The 14,171-nt window shown below is 38.3% G+C and overlaps 1 long non-coding RNA gene across 2 annotated transcripts in view; it reads right to left on the bottom strand.

Annotated features, from left to right (window-relative positions):
- LOC112470256 overlaps nucleotides 1-14,171 on the bottom strand; it is a 53,829-nt gene that overhangs the window by 11,038 nt on the left and 28,620 nt on the right. Inside the window, exons 2-3 of one of the 2 annotated variants that reach the window (XR_003042899.1) lie at nucleotides 6,724-6,966; nucleotides 3,470-5,043 (exon numbers count right to left, since the gene is read on the bottom strand). This is a non-coding gene — a long non-coding RNA (uncharacterized LOC112470256). Of the gene's footprint in view, nucleotides 1-3,469; nucleotides 5,044-6,723; nucleotides 6,967-14,171 lie in introns of those variants that run through there. The other variant, XR_003042900.1, reaches the window with a different exon arrangement.

Genomic DNA, 14,171 nt, shown 5'->3' with positions numbered 1-14,171 from the left:
CATGTGGTTAGAAAAGGTGAGGGATTTTTAGTTACCAATGAACACAAGAAGGTGCACGGTTTTATTTGAATGTCTCCATTCTGCAGAGCTTAACGCCCAGAGCATTTCCAAATCCAGAAGCAAACCCAGATACCACCCAGTGTGGATTACCCAGCAGGCAGATGAAACATATGCTCAGGACATTAGCCAGGCAGGTGTAGCTCACATTTCTTTTGTTAAAAAAGAAAAAAAAAATCAGATATTTGATATCTCAAAGAAAGTATCAAAATAGTCATGGAGAAATTCAGAATTGTTGGGTTTCTTTACACTTATTTTCTGACGGTATTATTTTAATTTGAATTACTATCAGGAGTGGGAGGGGCTGGAGCCCCAACATGTATTCACTCACTGTATGGGACCTTACAAGGGCTTCATGAACTCTGGTAATTATGAGATTTCATCCTTGACCCCTACCAGTCATAAGGTGGTAATAGCTGTTGCCCGTATGCCTGACATTTTGGGTATCTTTCAGAGATTGATACTCTATTATACTAATACAGATCTATAAACATATTTTCAGTTTTCTCCCTCTGCATCCCAGCATATGAATGGGCACACACAGACACAAACTCACCATTTCTTGGAAATCACAGTGAATCCAAAGGTCAGGGGCCTAATGGATTGTTTGCTCCTGGACTTACCTTCTTGGGAGTTGCCATTGTGTTCATTTTGTTCTTGCCATTGAAAGGTTACAATAGAACCAAGTTCAAATTCATCCAATTTTTAAAAATCCAATTGAAAAATGTACCTTTGAGTGTCTTTATCTTTTCTAGGTTCATTCCATGGCACAGCAGTTCCACAGGAAAAACACATGGGACATTTTTTGTCTACATGATTTTGATTATTTCTTCCCTTACCAGGAAACTTCTTAGTAGAAAATGACTTGAAAATGCAGTGAATTGTTAAGTTGAGGAAACAAAGTGGATGCTAAAATTGTAAGGATCAGTATAAAATAAACAATAAAAACTCCCCTTTGGGCTCGCAGAGGGGGTATAGGGCTTATCTACAGGGGGATAAGTATTATTTTGCTGTAATTTTACGATACATCTTTCCATATATCTCCTACAATTGGTTAGTTCTCTAATAGGAGTATATGTAGTTGGTTCTGCTCTCTAAGATGAGAATTAGATTTTATTATCAAATTTTTACTGCATTTTATTGATTCTAAGATGCACATTTTTTTTACACATTTTTGTCATTTATGAAACCAGAAGCCGTATCAAAATTACCATCATTGGGTAGCAGTTGTGATGTGGCTGTCAATACTACACATGAGCATCAAGACTTTCCAAATGGGGCCAGCGACTGCCAAGGAAATCCCGGAGGCAGTAAGAGACACGGCATCACCAGTGCACTCAATGGCACAGAACGTGATATTGGGTAGAAAATGTGGACATTGATGACGGTGGTTCAGATATAAAACAGAAGCCACGGATTGCAAAACTGTAGTATGACTGGCAAAGTAGACTAACTATCCAAACTATGCAGAGCAAACTAAGGTTAAAGTATATTAACATCGGCTTGTTCAAATCCATTCGTTTCAAGGTAAGACCACTGACTTTCAGCAACTCATCTCATTTCAAATTCTGACCTATCCCTGCCAAGCCCTCACTTACTATCTTCTGCCTCAAACCACCCTAAGACTCCTCACAGATTGCCCTAAACCCTACAACTAGCCTTCCCTGCCCCCCTTTTGAAAACACTGCTGAGACTCTATCAAGGTGGTACTTTCTCTTGCTTAGCAAGTTTAATCAACACTGTTCTGTGTGATCAGCATTTTTCCCTGGTGGTCTTGGTATAGAACTTTGATGATTCAAAAAGAAATTCAGTAGGATCAGGCACTAATGCTAAAGAGTTTTAGGAATACCTTAAAGTATTTCACTTACAATTCCCTTTTAATGTGTGCACAAAAGTGATATATGATGAAATACATATCTAATAAGTTTGAAAGAACTTTTGCAAAAGTATCAAAAGAAAAACTGCAAGTAAAAAGCATTGTGCAATAGTCTACTGACATCAATTTTTTTTTCTTAGTGGCACATAAAATAATGCCGTATCATAGAATGGATGGCATTTTGCATTTGATAAAATATGCTAATAATAGCTAGCTAACTTTTACTGGACATTAATCATGAGCCATGAACTGTGCTAAGTGCTTTACCTACACTAACCCATTTAATTTTTATAGCCTTTCTAGGAGGTAGGTCCTATGATTACCCTCATTTTATAGATGTACAAACCAAGGTATGGAGCAGGTCCATGGTTGCCTTGAGTTATATCCCTAATAAGTGATGGAGGAGTTAGGGCTCAGGTCCAGGTACTGTGCCTCTGCTAAACTATGGTTGGAGGGGAGAAATAGTGCTTGCAGCACTATTTTCTTAAAACTGGCAGAAAGCATTAATTAGAATGATAGTGCTCGCACAAGGCATGTACTAAATTTTGGGATTTGGGCTTTTAAGGGTAATGAATTAACCAGCTCTTTGGTGCTCCTCGAAGTGAAATTGTTTCCCCCAGGTACTTAAGAGAAGGTGCATTCTGAACCTAAAATATTTACCAGCTTATTTTTTTTTTTCCCCCTAAAAAATAGAGTCCCTTGGTGTTCAAAGTCATATATCGGGGTTAAAAAACAAGCAACCAAATGAAAACAAACCCAGCACTTGGGTCATCCATTTAAGTCACTGCTTGACAGCTGTTCTGGGAATGGCTGTTGCCACGGGTTACTGCAGAGCACTCAGTATCTCAGCCTTACCCATCACTTCCAGGCTGGGCTCCTGTCTCTCTAGAGAGATGACCCTTCCTTCCTTTCCCCACCCCCACCCCCATCTTGCTGGTTCATATGAAAGATTTTTTTTTTCTCTTTAAAAGAGAAATGAAATTATATGCTGAAAATTCTGTAGATGTCGCCTAGGGTATTCTCTGCCTTTGATGCTTTTGTTGCCCTGTTTTTCCTTGTAGATCACAGCATCAGCACTGCTTTTTCTGTAAACCTCAACACAGGGCTCCAACCTGCTGCCTTTTGCAGGTGGGGCCACAGTCGGGCATTGTCCACCAATGAATGTGCCAATCTAGATGTTGAGCAATTAATATATTTTTAATTGGATTCTTCAGGTTGTCGGCCATGGCTGTGTTTTCAGGACTTTTGTTGTCTTTGTTCTTGCTTTCTTTTCTTTCTCTCTTATCCTATGCACATATTCTTATTGATCAAGAGATTTGACTAAGATGCACTGATTTTCCTTCTACCATCTGCTTCCCACCCTTCACATACTGAAGGTTTCAGAAATCCTTTAAAATGCCATTTCACCCCTACTTTTATGTTTTAGAAAAGGGGGGATTGAGGCAGAACATCCTAGTTAAGTGCTATTTATTGAAAATGTACATGCAAAATACCAGCACTACATATAATCTATGAGGCTAATTGTGTTTAAAGTTTATTAGTAAAGCCTTCAAAATCATGAAACACACTTGTCATCTATTACACTTAACAAAAAAAGATAATTTGGGGAATTATCTTATAAGAATTTTAGAATATTAACACCCCCTAGTTTCAGGTATTAGTTAATAGTTAAGAATCATAGCTTCCACTGTTGCTTTGAGTCAAATCAAGTCTTGTCAAATATGCCGTTGGTTTCTCTGACATTTTATAAAAAGGCATTTGCTACCCATTACATTTCTTTTTCTTTGCCTTTTCCTCCTGTCACCTGCCCCCCAACCATTATTTTCTAGTCAGCACATGCCCCTTTTCTATGGGTTGCTTATAGATTATTAAGAAAAAAGATGTAAACTCATAGAGAGGATTAAGGTAGACACAGCTGGTATCAACAAAAACAGAGAGAGATGAAAGACTATTGAGCAGGTCTGAATGGAGGGCCTGTGGGGCTTTCTCGTGACTCATCCTTAACCTTTACCCTCTCAAATCATGCCTAAGGCAAGTAAACAGCTTTTCAAAGCAGGCTACCTTCTGGGACTCTTCATACATTTTCATTTTAATCTCTTTGCAAAGTGGTCAAAAATAAACGTCCCTATGAAGAGAAGTACTACAGTACTGACAAAAGTTGAATTTGAAGTGACATAGAATCACATTCTGTTTACCCATCACACAGAGGGTCCTAAACTGCTTATCGGTTTATTCCTAATAAAAAGGAAAGGAAACAATCTTCAAGGAGTGTTTTAAACATCTCTAAGTCATTCAAATGGTTATGTGGGCCTTTGAAAATTTCGCCTGGAGGCATTATGGGTGATTTAATTTTTTTCTTTGTATTTTGCAGATTATCTATAATGAGCATGTATTACTTCTGTAATCCACAAAAAGACTTTCAATGGAAATGGAACTACAGTACAAATTTTTAAATATGAAAATACCACTCACTGGGTTGCTTTTATAAATGAATAGAATAAAGAAAGCAGCTTTTTAAAGTCGAATTATTTAATAATGTAGATAAACTATCATATACTGAAGAATTATTTTATGATGTAAAAAACGAGTTAAAGATGGACTGAAATGTTTGTTAGATAAAGATTATATCCAAAACCAAATAACACCTCTCCCTTTGTGTATCACTCAGCCCAAAGAGAAAAAAGACATTTTTCTACCTACACCTGTGGTTTGCAAGTTATAAGCAATTTTTGTAATTAGATATACTCAGCTGTGTGAAAAGAAACATGAGACCCCCAAATCATTTAACCTATAAAATTGCAGTCGGTATTGGCTAACAAATGGGGCTTTTGGAACTACACACTGGAACGATGTGTGGGCAGAGATCTGTAATCATCCTTCTCATTTTCAATGATTTGTTGTTGTTGTTTTATTGTTGTTGTTGTTGTCGTGACAGTACCACTTCCTTTATTTAGGGTTCAGGTATGTTAAATATTGAAAATATAGATAAGGGAGTTAACTGGTTCCCAGGGTCAATCCAGAGAGATGAAGAAACAGTCCTGTTCTCATGTTGTATGAAAATGACTTCAGACAATCATTTATCCAGTGAAGTACACATTGGCAGGGAAAACCTACCCAAACAAAACAATAAATCTTATTTCAGTTAAAGCAAACTGTTGAGAAATCTAATAGAGAAATATGTTCCAAGTGCTAGTTACACTAAATCCTGACCATCCAGCTTTTTACAGACTTGCAAATCAAATTGCTTTATGGTTAGAAGAGCATTTAATACAGTGTGACCATTTTTAAGTTAACATTTTGTATTCAGGATGATTAATGACACCATATTGTATTTCAATTACTACAAGATACTTCTCTGTAATAAACGATGGCAATAATATTCACATTAAGTCAATAAAATGCATCTTCAAAGTGTGATGTATAAGTGCCATTATTATAGTATAAGTTGATCACATCATACAATGAATTATCAACAGGGTAACAGGAAACCTCTATACCAAAGCATATATTTTCATTTTAGTGCACAAGGATTTTGGCAGATTACCCTCATTAGTATTAATAGTAGTCAAATGAAAATCTTCACACATTAGCGAGAGGGCTGCTTCTTCTCCCCCCAGCCTAACTACACTATACTCTCTTCAAACTGCATCTGGTAAGTCTAAGTGTGAGAAACCAACTTACTTCTCAGACCATTCAAGTTCAAAGGAAAATAGGTGTGACAAGTTACTTAACAATTTATATTCTGGAAAACCAATACTTGGGGAAAACAAGTCCCAGATAATAGCTATTTGTTTTCCAAAAAGGGCTGTCCACTTGAGGGAAGGAGTTTGAGCATCATGAAACTTGGAAAAGCTTCTGGATGATGAATCTGCGGCTTTTAAATTTGCTCTGAATGGTATCTGGTTATAGAAGTAAAGTCACCGATGGGCCAAAAAGCTCAGTAAGGTAGGCATAAGGGAGAAGGTAGTGAAGGTGGGTGGGTTCTGCCCCCACCTCCATCTGCTCTCCTGTTTCTCCCTACATGGTCTCACCTGAGCTGGTCATTGCAGAAGAGTGACTGAAGGAGAGACACCCTTAGATTGGTGCCAGGAGTGAGAGCCAAGGCTATAGCTCTAATGACACCACAGAACTTTTTATCTGGAGCTGCATTCTGCTTAGAGCGGTGGCTGCAAGAGGGAGTGAGTATCAGATGAAAGAGCAAGATGCTAACGTGCAGGAACAGCGATGTTTGTCAGTAAAGCTGTCCCCTGCACGTTTGGGTAGACACGCAATTGTCTGATTGTATTTCCGTAACAGTTACACACAAATATGATCTGCAGACTACAGGGAAGACAACACAATCTCCTTTTCTTCTACCATTTCAAAAAATTAGTTTTTTTTTTTTTAAACAAAATTCTCTTTTGCAGACATCACGACACCCCGTAATTACTAGTGATATTGTAGAATCAAGTGACTTTTTAAATAACCTTAGATGTATTCCCTGAAATTGGTCATTAGAAGGAAATGGAGTCACTGGTGTGACTGATCAACATCAGAATAAGAGGCCCTGTTTACAACCCAAAGTCAACAAGGAGGAATTCCAAAATAGGGAGAGACATCAGAGAACAAGGGCAATGCCAATAAAGCAGCAGTGTGAGATGAATACAGATTCCAGAATATATTTAAATTAAATTCACATCATCAAAATTTGGGTTCACTGCACATGAAAGGCTTTGTCATGTGACTCTGTATAGTAAAAACAAACACACACACACATAGTGAGATCCCTGTATCCAAATCCTGTTACCTACCGATAGCTGTGGTTTCAAGTCATAAGCGAGGTGTGAGATGACTGTGAGGATGTTAGCCTCCTGGGGGCTCGGTTTCCTCACTTTGCAGTAGAGATGATGCCTGTCATCCGAGATTCAATCCACCAGGTATGTGGAGGTCCTTACACACTTTATAAGTTCAGACTTCATACATAAGTGTTCTCTTAATCCATGAGTGTTCTCTTAGTCCACAGTCTCATTTGTAATTCTGAAGACCCCTGAATTCTAAAAAACAAAAGTTTTATGTGTTTGTAAATTGATGTCAAAACTCATTTGGTGGCAAAGCCTGACCTGAATTGATATGAGGCTATTTACTAGCTCTGTTTAATTCCACTTAGTATGATTTGCTGCAGACATATTATTGCATTGAAATTAATTAACGTATCTAAAATCCAAAAATTCTGAATTTGAGAACACATCTGGGTTATGGGGTTCTGAGAGGAGACCGTGACGATAACGAAGATGATGATGAAGATGATGATACTCCCAACACTTTCGCCTCTCATTAGCTTGTTTCTTTCTCCTCCTTAGAATATTTGATTCTTGACTTTTGGCACCTTTGTCTCCTAATGACCTCCCTGTATTGTTCCTTTGTTGCCACTGTGACACAGTTTCTGAGAAGAGCCTACCACCACTTTCTTTTGGTTCCTGGTACTGCTCTGCACACCCCTGGTTTTGATTTGTCTTACCCTCTGGTGCTCTGGGCCCAACTGTCAGTGGCTTCTGGGAATGAGGAACTTGACTTTATATTTGTCAGATGGATCAGGACAAAGACTCTGTTGTTCAATTTGGCTGGGAAAAACAGATGGCTTGCTTAGTAAGGATGGAAGAAAGACATGGAGGGTAAGGACAATTCATCTTATAAAATAGAATCCATTCACACACTGGTACCTTTTTTATTTCTTATTCATTATGATTCATTGTATATAAAAAGGCTCTCTTTGAACAACATGCTTTGTGGTATGAATTCAATTATCAGAAATAAGAATACCATGGGAACTCCATGGATGTTGTCTACAAAGGGGTTGCCTCCTTTTGGTACCCCAACATGTGAGGTGGGCAGGACTCCTTGGTCTCTGCCCCTGTGAGGTGAAGCTTCTATCTCTACCCATTGACATATGGCCATAGGCCGAGGAAACTTTGCTCTATTTTCAAGAACCTTCTTCAGGCATCTAGAAGAATCCTAGGCTGCCTTGAGGACGGGCTTCTGCCGGAGATATTCGCTGATGGCTTTACTTCAGCTACTGCCAACCCAGCATCGAGGACACTAAAATCTTCCGGGTCCAAGTTCTTCATATTGTTTAAAGATATTTTCTTCCAGAATTCATCAATCAAGGTGTTTGGGGTAAATGTGTATGTTTTGAACTGCATCCAAAAGAAATTAGTTACTAACGAATCAAAAGGCTTTGTTCTAAGACAATTGCACCTGTAAGGTGGTCCCTTGGTTTGGAAACAAAGGATATCCTCATTTAACTACAAAAATAAAACAAACATATGAAAGAAGAAGTTCAAGCTTGGCAATATGTACTCTGCAGTATAAACCACATGGGAAATAGGTGTCAACTACAGGGTTTAGTGGAGAAGGAGACTAGTTTGGGTTTGAGTATCAAGAAAACATTTATGAAGGACGCTGTATTTGAAGTAGGCCTTAAAACGTTTGCACCTTTGGATGACGAGAAGGGATAGAGATGAAGGGGAAAAGAATGATATGAACAGTGAACAGTAATGAAATGGAGGTAGGATGCGAAGGTACTTAAGGTCTGATAGTAAAAGGCCTTGAATGAGAGGCCCAAGTGTTTGGTATTTGTCTTATATGCTGGGGGTCTGATTTGGAACAGAAGATGTTGTTGCTGCTTTATTTTAGTTAGAGAAACTTGAAATAAGTTATCGAGCATAGTAAAGAGGGAATAAATTGATTATGCAAAATAGTCTTAAAATAATTTAAGCACTTTGTATGCATTATCTTGATTATTTTAACCACCCTAAAGGTAGTTATTTACTATATCTGTTTTTCAGATGAGGCTTGGAAATGTAAAATAACGTGTCCAAGGTCACACAGCCAGGGAGCGTCTGGTCCAGAACTTGAACCCAGATTTATTTGCATCCAGAGTTGAATTCTTATCTACAATAAACTGATGATTGCAATAATTCAGTTGTTAGATTATAATGACCACTATTAAAGTAATAACTGTGGGAATAGAAATGAAGGCTGGCGGTGAGAGATTTTGTAGAGGAGATATCCACAAACCTAGTGACTGAATGTGAATGGCAAAGTGAGAACAAGGCAAAGATCTGATTTCATTGCTCCAGGCCTAGGTGTTTAGGAGAATTGTGGTAACATCAGTTGAGAAAAAGTAAGGAAGAAGCCTTGGTTTGGAGAAACAGATTATGAATTATTAATGAAGCCACAATCAACGGGCCTCTAATTCTTTCTTCTATCTTTATCCTCTATCTTATCTTCACTATCTGTCCCCTTTATTACTAGCATCTACACAAAACAGTAAGACACTCCTTTTTGTCTTATGCTGAGTCCTGTAAGATAAGGCTTATATAATGTGTATGAGTGAGGTGAGAGCATAGAGGGAGGAGGGGTAATTAGTATTTAATGAGGATCCTCAACAGAATTTATCCTCAGTCCTCAGAATTTATTGTAAGCAGATTTCACTGTAAAAATACTATTATACTTACTTTGCACCATCCTCTCAGTAATGGCATTGGGCCCAAGGTGCAGTTATAGGACCAAATCGCAGTAGGCATTTAAAATTCATGATCTTGCTGTTATATAGCAGAACAATGTAAATTGAAAGGCACAGCCTGGATACCATCTTGTGGTCTTTATAAGGGGAAAATTAGTGGCACTTTGATTCACGAAAGGCTATGACAGGCCTGCGCCTGTGGTGGCACTAATATAGCCATCACTGGAATGCCAAGAGGTAGCCTGCTGTGTTAACAGCTGTCATTTTGTGCCACACTCACATAACTGAAATGTTATGGGCCAATAAAAAAAAAAAAAAAAGATGCTGCTCTTCTCCTTTGGTTATGAGATGCAAGAGTGAGCACTTTGGAAAGCAAGCCACTTTGTTTCCTGCTAAAACATGCCCGTCAAAGTGGCCAGTTTCTATGGTGAAAGACATTTTGTAAACATGTCCAGGTCGGCATTTCTTTGTCGGTAAGTCATGCTAGAGTATTGTCCTTAGAGCTGGATACTGGGCAAGCAGGGGAAACAGACTTAGGATGGAGCTACTTTAACATTTCCATCCAGATAGTGGCCAAGGTGACTCTGAGGGGCAAAGTGCAGCAATGCAAAAAGCCTGAGAAAGACCTGCTTCTGACAAGTTACTTACTCTCAATATGCCTCGGTCTCATAAAGAAATACCTCATAATGTTGGTGTAAAGATTAAAATGAGTTAATACGTAAATCACACATAAGAACAAAGGACACACTGTAAAAGTTAGCTCTCATTATTCTACTAAAAGGTATTTTGTTCCTTGCTATATCTAGAGCATTTAGACAAGTGTTTAGACAAGCATTTAGACAAGTATTTAGATACACAGCAAGTACTCAAGAAATATAATGAATAAATGTATAGTGGAATTATAAGAGGTTATATATAGTCCTGGGGGCCAAATAAGATTTAGATTTTGTTAGGGCAGACATCTAATCAACATCATTTGACAACAAAAATACAAAAAATAAGAAGCACCATGGTATTTAGGAACTAGGAGCATCTGTCATATCATCTACTGTACCTCATTGTAAATAAGAAAAGTGAGGTTTCAAGAACTTGACATCGTGTGAGGTAACTCACGGAATTGACAAAACTTGCATTAAAATTTAGGTTATTTTATTTCTCAAGAATGCCATAAGCCTGGTGGAACTATCCCAGGTGTAATCTGATCTCAGTCATTTTTTTAAGGAAACTACCTTCTTATAGTTTTCCATAGAAGGAGATAAACACGGTGAAAAAAGAAGGGCCATCTCCTTTTGAAACTATGAGCTAATCCAAAATAGAATCTTCATAATGTTTGTGATATAACTCTACATTTCAGCTCTGGTTCCTGGCCTTGGAATTGGACATGGGTTAGGATCTCCACTCTGTAATTTGTAATCTCTGTGACCTTGGGCATGTCACTTAACTTCTCTGAGCTCCAGCATATCTCGTCTATTAAGTTAGTTATCATGTAGACTCAAAGGGTCATCATGAGGATTCAATAAGACTATGTAACTAGAACATTTAGCACAGCGCTGGGCACAAAGTAAACTCTCAGTAGCAGGAGTCCTTATTGTGAACCACGTTGGTTCTTTCTATAGAATAGTCACTTCACTATCCCTTTTTATCTGTGGGGTTACTACTCCAGTGTAGACTCTAGATCTACTACTGGTCTAATACCTCTTTGTCTATCCTCTTTGAGCCCTTCTTCATATAACTGCTAGCTTTGTTAAATACTCTCCCAAACTGCCCATTGGTCCTGATTTCCTATTTCTGTACCAAATCTAGATCATCTGATCTGTTTTTCAAAGGCTTACTTTGCCTCTCTGATCCCTTTCTCATGACTCTCAAAGTATACTTCTCCATTGGCCCATCTCTGCTCTTGGTCCTGACTTCTCCAGGTTCACATACTTGGCTACCCCCTCTATCCAAATCCTACTTATGTAGGATTGAAGTTCCAACTCTTCCAAGAAGCCTTCTCTGGTTATCCAAGTACTCATTGAGTTACTACTATGAATTCTGAGTGCTTTCGAAACCTGTTAGGATAGTGCCTGATTTTCACTGCAGTGGGTGCCCATCAACTGCAACTGAAAGTAAATTGATATAAAACTATAAATGCAATCTTATTTTGGGTGGTTGTATATGATCAAGAACTATACCAAATATATTATTCTAATATCAATTTATCATATTGCTAAATAATGTCAGTAAATTATATAGAGTAATAGCAAATATATGCATGAATTTCTATAAAGTAGGCACAGACAAATACTTGACATTAATTTGCTAAAAGGAAACCAATTTATTTTAAATGGTACATTTTTCTTGTCAAAATATTCATGTAAGTGTGCAAAAATACACAGGGATGTTTTTGGTAGCATTGTTTAAAATATCAAAACATTGAAAACACTGTAAATATATGCCAATAAGTCTTAAAGTTATGATATATCTATACAAAGAATACCAGGCATTTATGGAAAAGAACAAAATGATTCTCTATACATTGACAAGGAAGGATATCCTTGTTATGCTATGTACTAAAGACAAGCTGCAGAGTAGTATATATGACTAAATTTTTGTAAAACAAACACATATATACTAAGCTGTTAAAGGTGCTTATCTCTGAGGAGTTAGATATTGGAAATGGATTAGGGTAACTAGAAGAATAGTTATGTGTTTTAAGTATCTATGCAACAATAAAAGTCTTCTAATGTCATATGTTCAGACCAAAGCACAAGCCAATTATAATATATATTTAAAATTTTATATAAAATTTTGTGCTTGTTTCCTAATAAACTTAGGGTTATATATATGATATATATATGTATATATATGTGTGTGTGTATATATATATATAATGTGTTTGACTGAAAGGATTGATTTTTTTTTCTCAGTATTAATTTTCTCCCAGCAATGAGTGTCATTCATATTGCCTTCTCTTAACCTTAGAGTTGCATTCAGGTTTGACATTATTCCTCTCAAAAAACCAACAGTCAGTGTCCTCAAATTTCAGGGACCCATTAAGGACATTATGAGTGACATTATCAGAGTGGATGCTGGCTAGTATGCTAGACTGGGGCCTCCTGGCAGAACGCCAGCCCTGGCCTTAGATTTGGCAGAAGGCAGTCTCTTGAATATGTTCTTCACGGTGTCTTCTTGTGCTTGATCTCTCCCTTTGCCCACCCAACCCAGAATCAGGGGCCGTTTTGAAGACTATTACACAGTATTGTGGATGAGACAATGGTTATTCATATGCTTTGGCCAAGAAGATAGAAGGTGTGATCCAGACAATAGTGGAGTTTTTTTTAGCTGTGGGGCAGACAGGCTTGGGTTTGAGTTTTGTCTGGATCATTTCCTGGTTGCATGACCTGGGGCAAAACAGGTAATCTCTCTGAGCTGCTGTTTCTTAATGTGTAATATGGTGATGTTAATCTCTACCTCACAGGGCCTTTGTTAAGGGAAAATGAGGCAACCTGTTGAAGCATCTTGGCCAAGCTCCTCCTCATCAGTGTTAGTAATTTCCTGTATCTTCCCTTCTCCCCAGTGCCCTTTTCCACATGCCCTTGAGTCACTCTTGGAATGTAAGCTTGGGTCTTTTCAGCATCCGCTAAATCCACTCTTTTTCCCCTGCCATGTACTATATATCTGAGTTATTGCTCAGTGCCAGGTCATATGCCCATTGTGTCACTGTATTAAAGCAATGCTGAGTGAAGTACAGGTGTATCAGGCAGCTTTGACTGCATAATCATCATACAGTCCATAGCGCAGAATGCCCCAATCTAGCAATTTAACCATAATTACACATGGGTTCACATGGGTCAGTTTTACCTCTTCTAACTCTATCAGAAGCAACTTGAGGGCAGAAGCCAACAATTCTCTTACATCTACAATAATGCCTTGCACAATTATGAGTACATATACCAAATATTCGTCTACTGACCGATGTCACCCCAGGGGTAGCAGGGCCTCTTTAGTTTGGACAAAGCAGCTTTCCAACTGGTTAACAGGGCTTGATAAGAAACAAAGCCCAAATCTGACTGTTGGAGCTTAATTACACTTTATAAGCAAACACATCTACACCTACATCATTGCAAATTGGAAAAAATCTTCCATCTGTAGCTATTCTTCATTTTCTCATTGGTTTTGCCCTGGCTCATTAACGTAATGGAGATGCCTTGAGGCAAACTTTGATAGCCTTAGAGCGCAGGCAGACCTCCCTGAGCTCAGCAAAGTACCTGGCCAGGCCCTAAAAGCAGGAGGGAAAGCTTTGGAGAAGGCAATTGAGAAACCTCCCGGTGAGACATTGTCTGCGGATCACTGGCCCGGTATCACATAAAGGCCCCATCTGAGCCATTACAGCCTATTGTGTCAATGTGTTTTCTGGGAGGCTGTCATCCATAGATCACATTCTGCAGTGAAGGTAATGCCTCCACGGGCACTGTTACTATTTCCCATCGGTGAATTCTATTAGAGGTCCGTGGGTTACTGCCACTGGAGTTCATATTAACTCGGTCAAAGGGATGGTGATTGATTCTGTGAAATTTTGTGAATACACACAAAATACATTTCATACTGTCATCTGGGTTTTGTATTGCACTTCCATGATCCCTGCTACATGGTAAATCCAATATCATCTACTTGAATTGCTCCAGAGGAAAAAAAAAATTACCATGCCATTTTAAAGCTAAAATACTTGCCCATTTCCTTTCTTCTCCAGTC

This window comes from Pteropus alecto, unplaced genomic scaffold, assembly GCF_000325575.1.
Source record: "Pteropus alecto unplaced genomic scaffold, ASM32557v1 scaffold3, whole genome shotgun sequence".
Taxonomy (NCBI): Eukaryota; Metazoa; Chordata; class Mammalia; order Chiroptera; family Pteropodidae; genus Pteropus; species Pteropus alecto.
This window is presented reverse-complemented; position numbering and strand designations above follow the sequence as displayed.